General features: G+C 51.6%; 1 long non-coding RNA gene across 1 annotated transcript; it reads left to right on the top strand.

Moving 5' to 3' along the window:
- Positions 1-3,888: 3,888 nt before the first annotated feature.
- LOC108524782 (uncharacterized) lies at positions 3,889-10,943 on the top strand. The gene is made up of 3 exons (XR_001884125.1): positions 3,889-4,237; positions 9,182-9,270; positions 10,751-10,943. It is a non-coding gene; the product is annotated as an uncharacterized LOC108524782 (long non-coding RNA).
- The last annotated feature ends 7,399 nt before the right edge of the window (positions 10,944-18,342 follow it).

Raw genomic sequence — 18,342 nt, forward strand, 5'->3', positions numbered from 1 at the left:
CCATGCCCACTAATTTTGTATTTGTAGTAGAGATGGGTTTTCTCCATGTTGGTCAGGCTGGTCTCAAACTCCCGACCTCAGGTGATCCACCTGCCTCAGCCTCCTAAAGTGCTGGGATTACAAAGGTGAGCCACCGCACCTGCCTCCCAGTGTTTTTTATGCAGTGATTTTGGCACTGTTTTCTAGACCTGATGGAAGTTACATAAATACAGAGCTACATGTCACCAATAGAAAATTGTGAATCAAATCATATCAAACATCTAGTGGTATATTCCATATAAACTAATATACCTCATGACCAAATAGCATTTTACATCAGGAATGCAAGAATTGTTCAATATTAGGAAATCCATCATCTTAACTAAAATGAGAAGAAAAACCACGTGATCATTTCTCTGGATGACAAAAGGGCTTCAACAAAATCTAGAACAAATTCCTGGTACATAAAACACTTAAATAAGTGGATTCTTTTTTGGGAATGATAGAGTATACCTGAGTTCAAAAGCCAGCATTTAATTGAATGGAGAAACAGTGAATGCAGTCTGTGCAAATCAGGGAAAAGACATGGTAAGCATCTTCACTTCTCTTCAACACTGTGTTGAAGGGTCAGCCAATGCAATCAGATCCAGTTAGAGGCATCTGAATCAGAAAGGAAGGGGTGAATTATCTCCTTTTTTTTATTTCTTCTTTTTTTTTTTTTTTTTGAGACAGGGTCTTGCCCTGTCACCCAGGCTGGAGTTCAGTGGTATAGTCACAGCTCATGGCAGCTTCAACCTCCTGGGCTCAAGTGTTTCTTCTGCCTCAGTCAGCCCAGTAGCTGGGACTACAGGTGTGCACCACCACCCCCGGCTAATGTTTTTTATTTTTAGTAGAGATGAGTTCTTGCTGTGTTGCCCAGGCTGGTCTCAAACTCCTGAGCTCAAGCGATCCTTCCACCTCAGCCTCCTAAAGTGCTAGGATTACAGGCATAAGCTACTGTGCCCCACCAAAGAGGCAAATTATTTATATTTGCAGATGATGTAACAGCATTTCTGGAAATCCCAAGAAATTAATGAAAAAGTTAAGGCACAATGAGGAAACTCAGCAAGATGACTGAAAAGCACATTAATATATATGAATCAATAGACATTAATATATATGAATCAATAAACATTAATAAGTTTAAAAGAATAATAAAAGGAAAAAAGGAATGCATGTCCAAGATAAAATTTTTACAAAAGATACATAGGAGCTAGGCATGGTGACTCACACCATAATCCCAGCATTTTGGGAGGCTGAGGCAGGAGCATCACTTGAGTCCAGGAATTTGGGACCAGCCTGGGCAACAGAGGGAGACTTCATCTCTCCTAAAAATAAAAAACATTAACTGGGCATGGTGGCTAATGCCCTTAGTCCCAGCTACTTTGGAGGCTGAGGCAGGAGAATAGCTTGAGGCCAGGAGGTTCAGACTGCAGTGAACCATGATTGCACCACTGCACTCCAGCCTGGGTGACAGACCACGTCTCAAGAAAAGGAAAAAGATAACTAGGAATAACTTCAAAAAATAATGACAATAAAAGTGAGGAAAAGATTAAAACACCGAGAAAAATACAGAGTTTTAAGATAACACAATTTAACATACAGAGGTCAATACTTCTCAGTTTTTTTAAAAAATGGAGCTAGTCAAGATTATTTTAAATTCCTATTTTGATAAGACAAGACTCTCCAGGAAAATCGTTCTTTTCTTATGTGTTTGTTTTTAGGGTTAGTGGTACATCCAGACATTACTGCAGCACGCTAGAAAGCTTCTGTCATGAAACCTGCCGTATTGGTATGTGCAGACTCAGACGAGCTGAACAGAATGAAAAATCCAGAAAGAGACTCCATAAAATGGAAACTTAGGATACAGTAAAGATGGTGTGACTAATCACTGGACAAAGGACAGACCCCTAAATAAAAGGGGTGACAGTTATCTTTTGCTACAAAGCCAAACACCGCAAAACTTCCTGGCTTAGAACTACAATAACAATTGTTTCTCATCAGACTCAGGGTTGCTTGGGTCATTCCTCTGGTCCCGAGGCTCGGACTCATTGGAGAAGGAGTGGAAGCAGCCTTTGGAATGGCGGAGAACGTGGCAGTTCCCCCACAAGGCAGTTGCTGCAGCCAGCAGGCTGGGGCTGGCAGGCATGGGAGTGTGAGACAGGACTGGCAAGCAGGACGTCCCTCGGGTGCTGGCAGACAGGGCACTGCATGTGGGAAGTCACTCCCATGGAACCCTGCCTGCCCACGGCAACTGCAGATGGGAAGAGAGGGCTGCCCAGTGCAACCATGAGGGTCGCCCCTTCTTCCCGCAGCACCCCCAGTGTCACCTCTGCTAACTGGCAGAGGAGAACATTGACAAAGTCCAATGCTATGATCACAGAGCAAGGCGGTGAACAATGGCTTTGGAGCTGAGAGACAAAAAGGCTCTAACCCAGCTATCATATGACACTAAGCTTCCACCTGCACCTTCCACGCACATGTGAAATTCAGAACAAGCAAGCAGCCTTGTGTTTCCGCCTCCCAAGATACAGACACACTCCAGACCAAGAAGGGGTTTCTCACACCCTGCCCACAATGAGGCACAGTCCCTCAGTCACTGTGTATGCGGGGCTCTGAGTGACACCTCAGGTTCCATCACAGCGCTGCTGAATATTCTGTCCCCTGAAGACTAAATTGTAACGTTAGCCATTGACACCTGTATAGAAAGTAAAAAAATGGAAAGAAGGAAATAGCACAAACCAACTAACATGTGTGTGTAACCAGGAAAGTGAAAGTGAGAAAAGCTACTGCAGCCCTTCCTTTGCTAATGGAGGGCACAGCTGTGGGTAATGTCTGTGGCTTCCTTCTTCCCAAACCCATTCCATTGTCCCCTGCCCTCATACAGACCTGAGCTGGTCAAGTTTCTTTTTTAAAATTGGTTTTATAGAAACAAGCTCTCTCTCTGTCACCCAGGCTGGAGTGCAGTGGAAAAATCACGGCTCACTTTAACCTTGAACTCCTGGACTCAAGTGATCTGCCCACCTTGGCCTCCTAAAGTGCTGAGATTACGGGCATGAAGCCACTGCACCTGGCCTCAAGTTTCTCCTATCTGTGTTGTGACTCAAACCATCATTCCTAAGTACTCTGATTCTTCAACTGTCCTGCCTTTTTTGGTTGCTAGAATTTCCCATGAGCCATTACCATTGGGTATGGAAATACCAGAGAAGCCCCCAGGTTCTTGTCCCCATTGCGTAGCAAAGCCTTGGTGACTGGGCTCAATCTCTCCAGCCAGTAGAGGAACGCTTTTGCCTCCCATTGCTTCAGTGGCCTGGGGAGCCCCAGATGGCCAGGGGAAAGTCTCATCTTCCAATGCACTAGAACCATTGCCAGATTTCCTCTGGGGAAGCATTCCCTCGTGGAAACTAAGACCTCCAAACAAGCAAAACTCAAAGTTTCTGGGGCAGGAAGCAAACATTCTGTGCAAGGGTTACTAGGTGTGAAGAGGAGCCCCTGCCACATGCACCCCCAGCTGCAGACCCCTGCTGGGGAGGAGACAGCACGACGTGGTGGTCCCTGGTTCACAGCATGCCCGGCTCCCTGTGAAACAGAGCCCTGGCCTTCCAAGGCCGTGTCCCCAGGTGGCTCTGTGCTGCGGCTGCAGTGAGCCATTCCACCTCTACGTTAGGCTGCTGCTGTCTCGTGATGGTGGATGGATAGGAAGACAAGTTAGGGTCTGGATTTCTTTTTCTCCTTGGGGGCTTAATTCTAGGTTTTGAACATGTAAAATACTTGTATGGCTCAAAAGTCAAAACCCAATGCAAAGGTATTTTCATCCCCTCCCCCCTTCTTACCACACCCCACAGAGCTCTATGCTCATCATTTTTGCGGGTTCCCAGGTTCATCGTGCCCTGTTTCCGTCTGCAAAATTAAAGGAAGATGTTCAGACATCATCGCCTGGCCGTTCATACACAGAACAGCTCGCGGTGTGTGCTGCCCCGCCTCCTGCCACTTCACTAATGGCCACCCATTACCCATTTATTGACTGTCAGCTCCAAACCTCCCTGTCCTTCCCTCGCTGTGTGAGGACAAGGCTGAACTCCGTGTCATTACCAGCTGACCAGAGGTGCCCTTCAGCCCAGGTCTTTATGCCAACCAGACTGAAATCCTTTTGAGCAACCACTACACCAGCTCCGAGGTCAGGGTCTTTGGTGCCCCGGAGGTTCTGGAGAACTTGGAGGTGAGTGGCATGTGCATGCCTCAGGCCAGGCCAGAGTCAGGGGCATCAGGAGGGCCCTGGAGGAAGAGAGAATGTGGCGTGGATGTCCTGGGCCAGCTCTCTTTAAAATTTATTTTTACAATTATAATTTTTAAATTGAAGTACTCTTTCCGTAGCACTATTGCTGTCTCTCAGGCTGCGTGATTGTATTAATTGTTCTGACCTCTGCTGGTCTTCCCCAGATACAAGTTAAGCTTGTAGGGGCAGCACTGAGAACCCAGAAAAGGTGCCAGTGAGCGTGTGGTGCGTGGCATGGCCGAATTCAGTGCAGAAGCATCCGCCACAGAGCAGGGAGGAAAGCCCTAATCCCTGCTGGGACAAGTCCCCTCTTTCCAGGCCTCACTTCCCCTATGACTAAGTCACAGGGTGGGGTTGGGGGGTGAATGATCCCTCAGGCCCAGAGCCTAGCAGGCTGGAAAGAGTTCTGGGGTGAGAGAACCAAGGAGTTCCTCGGCATTTCCACCTGCTCATCCTCCTGCCTTGCTGCAGCCAGCATGACCGTGTGTCTCCTGCAGAGGCAGGGAATGTCCAGCATCGCCATGAGGGAGGAGGGCCGGCCCCCTGGCGGCTGCTGGAGACCAGCCGTGAGCAGAGCTCGGGCTGCTGCCTTGGAGAGCGGGTGCTTGGTGGTATTTTATGTTGGTTTAGCCTTTTTTAAAGCAGCACTTGATTAGAATTGAATAAACTTGAATTTGATTCTGACATTCATATTGATTTGCTCTTCCCTCAAAAAACACCCTGAGTACGGACAGAACTTCCCGACTCTGCAGACTACATGCCGCCCATGAGCAGTGCCCAGGTGTCATTACCTGCCCATGAGGTGTGACCTGGGCAGGGGTCCCCACTCCATACCCTTGGGCCCCAGGAGGGAAGCCCAGATGGGCCATGCAGAGCAGCCCTCCCGCCTCGGGGTCCTGAGGCCCCACTCAGTGTTCCCTCCACTCTGCAGAATGTGCACCCCTGGCTCTGATGTCTCTCCCAGGTGAAATCCAGGTCCCTGCCATGCTGGCCTTGGTGAAGGAGAAGTCTCTTGGGTGGCCCAGCTTCATCACATACACGGTTGGCGTCTCGGACCCCGCAGCCGGCAGCTGGGGGTCTCTGTCCACTACCCTGACCTTCTCCAGCCCTGAGACTAACCAAGCCTTTTGCCTCTCTTTTCCCACCTGTTTCCTCTCTCATCTCACCTCCCAAATAAAACTCTGTTGAGATTTTGACTGGAATTCATTTTTTTCTTCAATCCCATTGTTTTTTTCTCATCAATTGCAGTTTTGTTGCAGCTGTTGCATTAGTCTGCTCCAGCTGCCTTAACAAAACCCCACAGCCTTAACAAAACCCCACAGCCTGGGCGGCTCCAAAACACACGATTTGTTTCCTCACAGTTCTGGAGGCTGGAAGTCCATGAGCAAGGTGCTGGCACATTTGGTTTCTGGTGAGGGCGCTCTTCCGGGCTCACAGACTGCTGTCTTCTCACTGTGTCCTCCCATGCCCTTTCCGCTGTGTGCACAGAGAGAGGACACATGAGCAAGGTGTCTCTGGTGTCGCGTCTTCTTTTATGAGATGGAGTCTCACTCTGTTACCCAGGCTGGAGTGCAGTGGTGCCATCTTGGCTCACTGCAACCTCCACCCCCAGGGTTCTAGCAATTTTCCTATCTCAGCCTCCCAAGTAGCTGGGATTACAGGCGCCTGCCACCACGCCTGGCTATTTTTGTATTTGTAGTAGAGACGGGGTTTCGCCATGTTGGCCAGGCCGGTCTCGAATTCTTGACCTCAGATGATCCACCTGCCTCGGCCTCCCAAAGTGCTGGGATTACAAGTGTGAGCCACTGCACCTGCCCTGGTGCCACCTCTTCTTATAAGGCCCCCTTCTTATAAGGACATGAATTCTCTCAGATCGGGGCCCCACCTTGTGACATCATTTAACCTTCATTCTTTCCTTACTCCAGACACAGCCACCCGAGGGTTAGGGCTTCAGCACAGGAATTTTGGAGGAACATAAACGTTCCGCCCATGATACTATTTTAGGTCTTGTTTCAGTTCCTTCAGTAAGATTAATTGGTTTATTTTTTAGAGACAGGGTCTTGCTCTGTTACCCAGGCTGATATGCAGTGGTACAGTCATCCCTCACTGCAACCTCGAACTTCTGGGCTTAAGTGGTTTTACCATGATAGCCTCTTAAGTAACTGGGACTGTAGGCACACCCAGGCTATAACTGATTTATATAGAATCCTTTGCCTTTCATATTAAACGTATTCCTAGGTACTGATGGGAATGTAAAACATTGCTATTTATAACAGCTAAAAAGCAGGAACAACTCACATGTCCATCCACTAAGTGAATAAACAAAATGTAGTTTATCCGTGTATTAGAATATTATTCAGCTATAAGAAGGAATAAATGAATGACACTTGCTGCAACATGGGTGCTAGGTGAAGGAGGCCAGTTGCAAAAGACTGCATGTCGTATGATTCCATTTCAATGAAATGTCCAGGCTGGGCGCAGTGGCTGATGTCTAAAACTGCAGCACTTCAGGAGGCTGAGGCAAGAGGATCACTTCAGGAGGCTGAGGCAAGAGGATCACTTCAGGAGTTTGAGACCAGCTTGGGCAACATAGCAAGGTCCTGTGTCTATAAAAGTTAAAAATCAGCTGGGCATGGTGGCGTGAGCCTATAGTTCCAGTTACTTGGGAGGATCCTGTGAGTCCAGGAATCAGAGGCTGCAGTGAGCTGTGATTACGCCACTACACTCCAGCCTGGGCAACAAAGAGATAATCTACCTCAGAAGAACAAAGAAAACATTATTCCTAGGGAAATAAGCCTGACACAGGAGGACAAATATTGTATCACTCCACTCTTTGGAAGTACCTAGAATAGGAAAATTCATAGAGACAAAAATAGAACAGAGTGGGGTCAGGGGGAGTGGAGAATTACTCTTGAAGGGGCACACAGTTTCTGTTTGGGATGATGGAAAAGCTCTGGAAATAATAGTAGTGATGTTTGCACAACATTGTGAATATATTTAATGATGCTGAGATGGACACGTAAAATGGTAAATTTTACGTATGTTTGATACTTTTTTAATAAATAAAAAATAGGAAACTGCTGAGTGAAAAAAAGTCAAAAATCAATGAGTGCCTAAAACCCATGAACTTGAAAATGAGGCTTCGCCTCACAAAAACCCCAGCTGCCTCTGCATCTGCCCCTTCCCATGTGTCTCTGAGCCCCAAGCTGGTGGCCCTTTTGCTGTCAGCCCTCCCAGTGGCCGCGCTGGCCTTGGGGGCTCACCCAGCATAGGAGGCAAAAGGATAGAAAGCCAGGGCTCCAGGCCGGGCCTGGTGGCTCACACCTATCTCAGCACTTTGGAAGGCTGAGGCGGGTGGATCACCTGAGGTCAGGAGTTCGAGACCAGTCTGACCAATATGGCAAAACCCTGTCTCTACTACAAATACAAAAATTACCCAGGCGTGGTGGCACGCACCTGTAATCCCAGCTACGTAGGAGGCTGAGGCAGGAGAATCGCTTGAACCCAGGAGAGGGAGGTTGCAGTGAGCTGAGATCACGCCACTGTGCTCCAGCCTGGGTGGGTGACAAAACGAGACTCCATCTCAAAAAAAAAAAAAAAAAAAAAAAACTCAGGGCTCCACCCAGGCTGAGAGCTCCTGAGTTCTGGTGCTGAGCCTCCTGAGTTTCTGGAACTTCAGGCTCTGAATCATGGTGGGGGCCAGAGATTTTTACTCAGTGTGGGAGGACACATGAGTTAGGACTCATTTCTTGGCCCATAAGGCTATGCAAGCATCCCCTGACAAGTCCAGCCGGCTTTGCTACTGAAGGAGGCTGTAGACAGAGAGTGCAGAGAAGCCGCCCAGGCACCCTCCCTCCCCAGTAGAGCAGGGCCTGGAAAGTCCACTGTGGCCTTCCTTTCTTCCCCTCAGTTGCTCTCACCCCTATGGCAGTGTGGAAACTGGGATGCTGGGAAGCTTGCCCAGGCGCCTTTGACCCTGCAAGTTCCTGGAGCTCTGCCTTAGGTAGAGCTGCAGGCCCCTGAGCTGCCCAGGCAATGTCTCCAGGAGTGCCAAGGCAGGAAACTCACTAGAGAGCTGGAGCTTTAAGAAAACTTCATGCGGCCGGGCGCGGTGGCTCAAGCCTGTAATCCCAGCACTTTGGGAGGCCGAGACGGGCGGATCACAAGGTCAGGAGATTGAGACCATCCTGGCTAATACGGTGAAACCCCGTCTCTACTAAAGAATACAAAAAACTAGCCGGGCGACGAGGTGGGCGCCTGTAGTCCCAGCTACTTGGGAGGCGGAGGCAGGAGAATGGCGTAAACCTGGGAGGCGGAGCTTGCAGTGAGCTGAGATCCGGCCACCGCACTCCAGCCTGGGCGACAGAGCCAGACTCCGTCTCAAAACAAAAAAAAAAAAAAAAAAAGAAAACTTCATACCTAGGCCCCATCTTCAGCGCCCTGGATTTCCTTGGTCTGGGAGAAGCACGGGTGTGTTGAAGGCTCACCCGATGATTTGAGTATGTGGCCAGGATGGAGAAGCACACATTTCTGGATGCTCTCAGTGGAGGCCTTTGACCCAGGGCTTCTGCAGAACCAGGCAAGGAGCCTGCAGTTCCTGCCTTCCACTACCCACAGCCCTGGACAATGACAGGCTGGGCAAGAGAGACACATATCAGTGGGCACAAAAGATCTATTTCTGTTCCTGCTCAGGGTGTTTCTGTGTAGGAAAAGAAATCCCTTCTTTCTTCATCTGCAACAGGAATTAAAAGAAATTAAAGAATGTGTAAGCAGAAACTCAGTTGTATGTAAGAAAACCCAATTCCCTCTGAGAAAGAGCTGGAGTCCTTTAAAATTAACTGCCTGTTTTTCTGTGGCTGTTGAGCCTTATCTCTCCTCCTTTCCCAGGTATTGTGAAGACCCTGTTTCCCTAGCTGTGCAGCTGCAAGGTCACTAGACAGATAAACTCAAGTTGCAAAACACGTTTTCCTTGAAAAGTAAGAAATTGTGTAATGCATGTTTCAATTGAGTAACTGTCTTTGTTTCTTACTTCTGTAGTATTCCCCCTGCACAAATCTCCCCTGACCCACGAAATGCTTAAAAGGTAACTTGACTCTTTGGGGCTCAGTCCTTTGGATGTTAATCTGACTGGGCTGGTGCAGCTAAATAATTAATAAATATCCTCCTGGCCGGATGTGGTGGCTCACGCCTGTAATCCCAGCACTTTGGGAGGCTGAGGCCGGCAGATCATGAGGTCAGGAGGTCGAGACCATCCTGGCTAACATGGTGAAACCCCGTCTCTACTAAAAATACAAAACAATTGGCCGGGCGTGGTGGTGGGCGCCTATAGTCCCAGCTGATCAGGAGGCTGAGGCAGGAGAATGGCATGAACCCAGGAGGCAGAGCTTGCAGTGAGCCGAGATCCCAGCACTGCACTCTAGCCTGGGCGACAGAGCAAGACTCCGTCTCAAAAAAAAAAAATCCTCCTGAGCCCCATTGGTCTCTCTGATTCCTTAAAAATCCTGCAACACATCAAGGCCCAAAGCCAGCAGAATCGTTCTTCCGCCTGGCCCTTCTAGTATGTTTGTGAATATGTTTCCTGGAGGAAGTTGTAGTTCTACTGTCCCCTCTGGAGGCAGGCAGGGCTGAGGTCTGGAGGAGGCAGTGGCTCCCAGGAACGATGGGATCCCTGAGCCGCTCTGTCTACATGGGGTGCTGGGTTTTGGACAAAGGCAGGTTGCTAATTAGCATATAGACCAGTCAGAGGAGGCCCAAGGAGTTGCAGCTGTTCTGGGCTGCATTTGGGAACCTACGGCTGAGTGTGGCAGGTCTGTGGCAGTTGCCAGAAGCTGGCCCTGCAAGCCAGGGTGTGACCCTGCTACTCTGTTCTCTTGCTGTCTGGGTCCCGTGGTGCTAGGAGGAGACTTCTGGATGCTTCCTTCCAGGCTTGGGACATAAAGTCAAGGGAAGAGGAGCATGCCCTGGTGGCCAGCCTGCCAGTGATGAGTGGCTCCAGTGGGGAGAGGCCTAGGGACCAGGGCTGGGTTCCAGGATCCATTTGGCAAAGGATCTCTGGCCAGCCGCTACCCTCAGAGAGCAGTTATGAAGGAAAACCAGGTCAAGAAGCTGACGCCTGCCCCACAGGAGCTCACAGACTCAGGGCCAGACAGCCCTGGCAATGAGGAGGGACCTCTGTGGCACTTGGGGCTGCAACCACAGACTGAGACCATGTCCATGGGGTGTGCAGTGGAGACTTACCCAGTCACGGGCAGCACAGGCGGGAAATTGCACCAGTCACAGGTGGCCTGCAGGTCAGCCCTGAGCTGCAGGTGGGTTTTGTTTTATGTTCTGCAGTTTTTCTTTTAATCTAGTTTTATGACTCCGGTGTTTCACACACACACACACACACACACACACACACACACAAGATCATGTACAAAAATGCTGATTCGTGTGTCTCTTCAAAACGTCTTGCAGCCCCAGGCCTCCATTCTGCTTGCTGTGGCAGCTGGAACCACAGGTGCTCCTTGGCAGGGCCACCATACCCTCCAGCACCAGACCCTCACCTCATGCCTCTCAGGCAGATTTGGAGCATCTGCCTGGCCAGGTAGGCCCGCAAGCCTGTGGCCCCTGGAAAAGATATAATAAATGCTGTTGGCTTTTGATTTGCTTTTCTTTTTGCTGAAGAGGTTTTATTGGGACAAAATTTGAATGGAAAAGCATCCCAGACAGAGGTACGGATGCACGGACAAGAAAGGCCACTGAGGTGTGGAGTGTATTGGTTCCACAGAATGGGTCCTCAGTGGTTTTATGATCGGGCAAGTTGGGAACACTGGTCCTAGTGTGCACAGCACCACAAGGGCTGTACAAATGGATTCTAGCAATGGGGAGGCCAGCAGGTGCCCACAGCACAGGTCCTGAAGGCACATCAGGAACACAGGTCTTGAAGGCACATCTTGAAGGCTTGCATCCTGTGGTCAGTGAGGACCCGCAGAAAGATTCCTCTGGAGGCCAACTCTGCTAGGTGGTGTCAGGTGTGTGCAGTTTCCACCATTCTAGGGCACCCTAGAAGTCAGCCTTCAGCTTGGCCTGCTTCAGTATAGAGATAGTTTTTAACCCTTTGTTGTTCTGTTGGGACTCTGGACATCTAGACGTCTGTGCAGGGTGGCTCATGAGGAGACCAGACCAACCTCCCTGATAGGCCTAGATATGGCCTAGCCTGAAGCAGAAAGGGAACACAGCTGGGGCTGGGTGTTCGTTCACCCTCCCTTGCAGAGATCACTGACAAAGTGGTCAGCTTGGCCAAGCTTCTGCAAGGGCTGGCTGTGATGTCTGGGAGGGAGGCAGTCCCCAGAGCAGAAATGCCTTCCCTGGGGTTCATATCCTTGCAGGGGAAAAGCCGGCCATCCTCCCCTCAGAGCCTCCTTCACTGCAGCCCGCGGGAGGCGAGTGACCTGGGGGATCCATGCCCAGGGCAAACCTCTGGGCTTTAGCTTAGCCCCACCTCGGAGAAACATTCACAGCCCTCACAGCCCTTCCAGAGGAGAGCCCTGCTGCAGGAAGACTCTAAGGCAGGGCCCAGCTGCGGGATCCTGGGCTGTTAGTAACAGTACCCCAGGCTCCAAACTCTCTGTGCCTAGGGACAATTCCCTTCCCTGGTTGCAGCAGATTCCCACCCCGCCCTGCCCCACTGCCCGCCCCACAGGGAAGTGGCCCAGGAGTGGAGGCGTGGACAGGCATCCCGATGTCTCGAGTCGGGCTGTGGGTCAGCCTGGACAGCACGGCTCGCGGAGGGCAGACAGGGCGCACGGGGCAGGCCCCAGGCTCCAGAGCAGCCCTGACAGGCGGTCCAGCTGCGTCGGGTCTCCATGGAGACGGAAGCGGGGCCACTGGGTGGTGAGCGGCGGGGGGCGGGGCTTCCAACGGCCATCAGCCCCGCCCAGCCTGGCCAAAGAGACAGAGCCCGGCCTGGGAGGCGGAGCCAGAGACCCCGGAGTAGAGTCTGATTTCTGCCGGCGGCCAGGGCAGCCTCCTTCCAGACGCTGCTGCCTCCACGCGGACGGGCGCCCTCTGCGGGTCCCGCGGCTCCCGGCCCGGCTCAGCGCCTCCGGAGGCCTCACCCGGGCCCTCTCCGCTGGGTCCACAGGGGCCTCAAAGCGCTGGCCCAGACGCGGGGTCACTCCCCTGAGCCTCCCGACCTTCCCATGGGTCCTTTGGAGGCCTGCGTTTTGGAATTTGTCCTTCCTAAGAGCCGCCCTCTGGGCGCGGCTGCTGCAGGACCACAGCTGACCGAGTGCGGCCACGTCCCCTGCGGGCCCCCCTTCAAGGGCACAGGGGAGAGGCGCCTCAAGCCACAGAGCCGCAGAGCTGCCAGGAGCTGACCTTCCGGGTGGGGAGAGGACACTAACTCGGGTCCTCTCCACTTCTCAAGGCTCCTTCTCACCTGCAGTGAACGGCTCCCAGCACCTCAAGGGCCTTCCTGTTTCATTGATGTCAACAGGGATCATTGATCACCTCTGGTGTGCAGGGACAGAGAAGACAGACACGCTGGTCCCCGGGTGGGCGATGGAGTCTAGTCTATCAGTGAAGAAACTCCCCCATAGAGGTAGGGACTAGGAAGGAGACACCAGGAAAAGTGAGGGTGGAAGTTGGGGGTGACTCTGCTACAGATGGGGTGCTCAGGGAGGGTTTATCTGAGGGGGAGACTTTCACTAGATTGACCAAGGGATGGTCAGGGCCTGTGAAAGTCTTTTAAGAGAAGGAATGGCAGTGTCCAGTGGACTGTTTCAGGGATGGAAATAGGGCAGCAGGGTGAGGGGTGTGAGCCAGGCAGGCAGGGCCCAGACACCATGTGATGGGTGCAAGGGTGTGACCCATGGCTCTGAGAAAGGCCTGGGCCTCAGAAGACAGGAAAACAAGAAGACCCACTTCAAGGCCTTCACAACCTTCTAGGGTGCAGACGGTGAAAACGGCTCAGGCCAGAATTTGGTTTAGGTTTCAGAAGGGTGCTGGGTCCCTCATGCTCTTCTTGAGGCTAAAGGGCTCCAGCTCCTTGGGCCCTTTCCACACAGACATGGTTCTGGGGCCCCGGCTACATGGACACCTTTCTGATGTCTGCAGCCAGGCAGGGGTTGTGGGCCAACCCGCCCCTTCCTTGGCCAAGTGGACAGATGAAGGGAGCCTCTGGGGGCAGGATTGCTGGACTGGGAATTAGACTTGGAGTGTAATCCAAACAGCCCATGGGCCCTGCCTCTTCTCTGGAGCTCAACTTCTTCAAGAAAACTGGAGACAAGGGGATGGCAAGACCAACTCTCAGGATCCTTGCCCTTCCACCCCATGATGCTTTTAGACGGTTCTCAGGGGCCGTCTTTTTCAGGAAGAATTCTCGGGTTATAAGAAAGTAAAGGGAGGAAACGTGTTTGAGTGGCACTTAGATCAGCCTGTAGACTGGGTGTTGGTTTGGTGGGGTTTGCTTTTTCTTCCACCCCACACCCCTTCACAAAACCTGAGTTCTGGCTAGGGCCAGGAATGAGATTCCTGTGTCTAGATTTTCATCATTGCATGTTGCACAGGAAGTCTAGGGGAAAGGAGACAGATATTAGCAAGTGTGTAAAAGACAATTTAGCAAGAGAAAACCTAGAAGAGGAATGAAGATGAGGGGATTAGGAATGGCAAAGGAGGAGCTAGGGGAGAGGGAGTTGGGGGCGGGGCTGGGACAAACAGAAAGGAGGTGGGAGAGGAGGCCAGGGAAATAAAGTCCAAGAAGTCAGTGGGGACCAGAAGCCACAGCCTTAGTGGGGGCATCAGGAGAGCAGCAAGCTGCATCTACCTTGGAAAGATGGAGAGAAGACTGCCGTGAGTTGGGTTGGGAGGAAGGGGGAAGTGGCAGGGCAGAGGAAGCAGGGGACAGGAGAAAGGAGATGGTGCCCTGGGCCAGGTGGCTGCCACCGCTACCATTGCCAGAAGTGGAAAACTCTTTGCCTTCTCCTTACCCCTGTCGCTATGACACCCCCATTCTTTCTGCTCCCCCTTCTTTAGTAACAGGTGCTGGCAAGTAAGGAGTAGTCTGATTTAAGTTTGCCAAAGAAACCCTCGGGGGTAGCTGTGAACCCACCAGGCTTGCCAAGTAGGGAGATAAGAATCCTCAAGATTGGATGAGCAAATAAGCTTAGTGAGTGACAGTTCCATCAGCCTTCCCCAGAGTCACAGTAGGCGTCCACTGCCCCTGCAGGTCCCCAGGGTGCTCTACTGCTCTACTGGGTGGCCTCTCGGACCCAGAGCTGCACTTCCATTGCTCTGCAGGCACACCTCTGACTTGAATCCCATCTCACTGATTCCACAAATATTGATTGAGGGCCTACTGGCTGCGAGGCCTCTGTGGCTGTCAGCGAGGCAAGGTCCCTGCTTCAGTGGGAGTGACAGGTGTAAAGCAGGATGACTTCAGAACCTGAGAAGGGAGACAAAGCAGAGAACTGGGAAGTGGCTGGGCGGGTGTGGGGCAGCCTGGGATGGGGTAAACAGCAAATCTTTGCCATCCTCTCCTGTCCAGATACCATAGGAAATGCTACCCCATCTCTTTTCAGCCTCAGTGTCCTCACCTGGACGGTGGAGTTTGAGCTTCCCCACTGCCTGGCCCTGCTCTCTGGGCTGTCTCTAGGAAGTCTGCCCTTTTCAGGCCTGCTTCCCACCCTCTATGGCTCTCAATTCCTCCCAAGAAGAATGTCCCCTTAAAAGGAGGCTGCTGGCCACAAAGGGAGAGGAACAAGCCAAGGTAGCCTGACCTGCACTTGGGGCCACATGGCTCCTCAGGCGTGGCCTGGGTGGACACTGGAAGGAGCTTTGTCTGTGGGTTTTGCCCTAGTGCCTGGAGTCCCTTCCCTATGGTGTCTTGACCCAGCCCAGCTCACTGAGCCTGGAGCCCTGGCTTCTGGAGAAGAGATGTCAAGGTCTACCACAGGGCACAGGCCAGAAACAACTTGTCCAATGCCAGTGAAAGCCAGACCTGGGGAAGGCTCCTCTTCTCACAGGGCCGGCACTCCCAGGGGGGCACGGCAGCAAATTGGAGGCATAGACTCTGTGGGGCCCTTGGTGGGGAGCTCAAATAGGACCCACGGGGACCCTCTCTCTGGGGTTGCAAACTGGCATTGGGTGGAGGGAGATTCAGTATTGACACCTGGGGGACCCTCAACCCCAAAGTGGATTTAAAGGACAGCGGCACACTGGGGAGACAAGGGGCTCCACAACACTCCCGTGCTTGCCCCAGCCTGCTCCTTGCTTCCTGGTCCTGCTCTTTGTTGGGGAAGGAGAATCTTATATGATTAGTTGAACTCCAGGATAGTCCTTGGCCACTATCAGTAGTGTGCAGGGTCACCGTATATTCAAGGCTGTGCACACCGAGCCACCAGCCATGTACAAGGGCAGGGCCTTCTGGACCTTCCTCAGGCTCCTTAGGAACCCATGAGGAAGCTCCCTGATGGGTGCTGATGGGCATCTGCACCCATAGATTCACTGCCTGACATGGAAACACTGGGTTCCTGGGAAACTGGAACCCACCTTATGAAAGCCCCCATTCCCACTACCCCCTCCGTCCCTTCAGGCTGCTGCTGTGTCTTGCCATCAACCCTCCCCAGACCCCCAGGACGCCTGCCTCACATAGAGGCACCCCTTCAACCTGGGTCTGGATGAAGGCTTACTCCTGTCAGGCATCTGAGGGGGATGGGCTCCGTGCCACTTTTCGCAAAAGGGGAAACCATTGCAGCAAAAAGGCCAATGCCACATTAGATAGTCAGGAGCCAAGCAGCACAAGTAGCCCCATAAGGCGCTTTGGGGACCACACCCACGCCACTCTGACCCCAGCACAGTCTGGTTCCCAGGACTTCGGGATCCTCCTGGGAACCTCTCAGCATGATTAACACAGGCAGATGGGAACTGAAGGGGCTACTGGTCCTTCTGAAAGTGATCACCAGGCAGTGTGAGTGTGGAGAGGCCATGCCCAATGTGTGGGACTCTGCCCTGCACCCGTTCAGAGCCTCTGCCCTTCAGAAACACTGATAATGATTTGCTGTGGGTGGGGTCACCCTGATACTTCCCTGAAGTCTTTTGTTTTCAATTTTTCTGAGTAACTGAGAGGATCACATGACTGCATGCCACCTAAACTAGGGTGTACACAGCCCCCATTCTGTGCAGGGAGGGTGCAAAGCAGCAGAGTGTCTGTGATCCACCTGCCACCTTTCCAATGCTACTACAAGATTTGCAGGAAATGGTCATTTATCAGGAATCATCTTTATTAAAAAAGATAAAATAGAGCAGGGCAGGGGAGAAGTGCTGCAGGCTCCGAAGTTGCTGGGCACACGGCAGCGTGGGCATCTTGCTTGGCTCCTCCCCGCAGCTGTTGGCATCCACTGTCAGGTTTCAATATTCTTGGATCTCAGCTGGGCGTGGTGGCTCACACCTGTAATCCCAGCACTTTGGGAGGCCAAGGTGGGTGGATCACAAGGTCAGGAGATCAAGACCATCCTGGCTAACACGGTGAAATCCTGTCTCTGCTAAAAATACAAAAAATTAGCCGGGCGAGGTGGCGGGCACCTGTAGTCCCAGCTACTTGGGAGGCTGAGGTAGGAGAATGGCGTGAACCTGGGAGGCGGAGCTTGCATGAGCTGAGATCTTGCCACTGCACTCCAGCCTGGGCGATGAGCAAGACTCCGTCTCAAACAAAACAAAACAAAACAAAACAAAAAAAAGGAAATATTCTTGGATCTCAGGACCTTCATCCTTCCCAATCTAAATGCAGGGAGACATTTGACACGGACTATCTCAGGTGTTTTGCAAAATCCAAGACATTCTCATTGACTCTGGTCACTCTGCTGTGCACTAGATGTCAAAACCTCTTCTTCCTGTCCCGACTTTGCTCCTTTGACCGACAACCCCCCATTCCCTCCCTCTGTCACTCCCTAACCCCAGGTCAAAATCAATCTACTTGCTATTTCTAAGGGGTCAACTTTTTTAGATCAACACTTCCGGGACATCATGTGGAATTGGTCTCTCTGAGGTGGTGGAGATGCTAAGTAGTGGGATTTCCTCCTTCCACAGTGCACAGATCAAGCAAATCCTCACATTGTACCCCATGAATGAATACAAGCATGATTTGCCAATTAAAATAATACTAATAAAGACAGAATAAGTACCATAGAATGCAGGAAGTGTGGTTTGACTACCCCACCTATGTGATTTTTGGCTTCACTACTGCCGTACAACTACTTCTTTGGGGCGATTTTATTGGTTGGAATGTTCTGCGCTGGGCTCAAGTGACAGAATCTTAGCAGAAATGAAAGTCAACTTCTGGCAGCCCTGCGGCAGCCCTGGTTTCTTGGCAAGGCTGATGTCACAGCCTCTGGCTGTCCAGCTTGGAGGAAGCTGGCTTCCTGCAATGGTTCTCACTGGGCCAGGGACATTTCTGGGTCTCTGTGACTGCTTCTGGTTCTCTGGGTGGAGGGGGAGGCCACAGGGTCATGCTGGGAGCTTCACTAAAACTGTCCGGCTTCCTCTGCAGGCCAGCACGTGCACTGGCAGGAATGGTGGTCTTCTGCCCTGACTTCTGGCTCTCCTTGGGCAGCTGAATGTTAAAAGTGTGACAAGCTGGCTCGCTGTGAGCCCATTTCAGTGGGAGAGGGAAGGTGGTAACTTCAGTGGATAGAGAAAGACAAGTGGGAACCCCAGGAGGAAGGGACAGTTCTCTGATGGTAGAGTGCTTCCTCTTTTGTTTTGGGTGCTCTAAAATCAGGTAGGGGGCCATGGAATAGTTGAATTTTCTTTCTACTATTGACATGGAGATGTTCTCAGTCTAGAATCCCATGACCATCATGAGCTGAGTTGTTTGGGGCTCGGGTGGTCCAGGAGTGGCTCTTCATATAGTATCAGTGCCATCTCCTGACCACTGTTCTCCCATGGGTCCCTCATCAGTTGTTCCGGGGAGGGGGGGCGCTCCCCGGGGTCTAGTGTTAGTAACTTTTTAATCAGTCTTTCAAGTTGAAGGGAAAAAATGGTGGGGCATGGTATTTTCTTGTGATAGT

The sequence above is a fragment of the Rhinopithecus bieti genome, unplaced genomic scaffold (genome assembly GCF_001698545.2).
Source record: "Rhinopithecus bieti isolate Rb0 unplaced genomic scaffold, ASM169854v2 scaffold_83527, whole genome shotgun sequence".
Classification (NCBI taxonomy): Eukaryota; Metazoa; Chordata; class Mammalia; order Primates; family Cercopithecidae; genus Rhinopithecus; species Rhinopithecus bieti.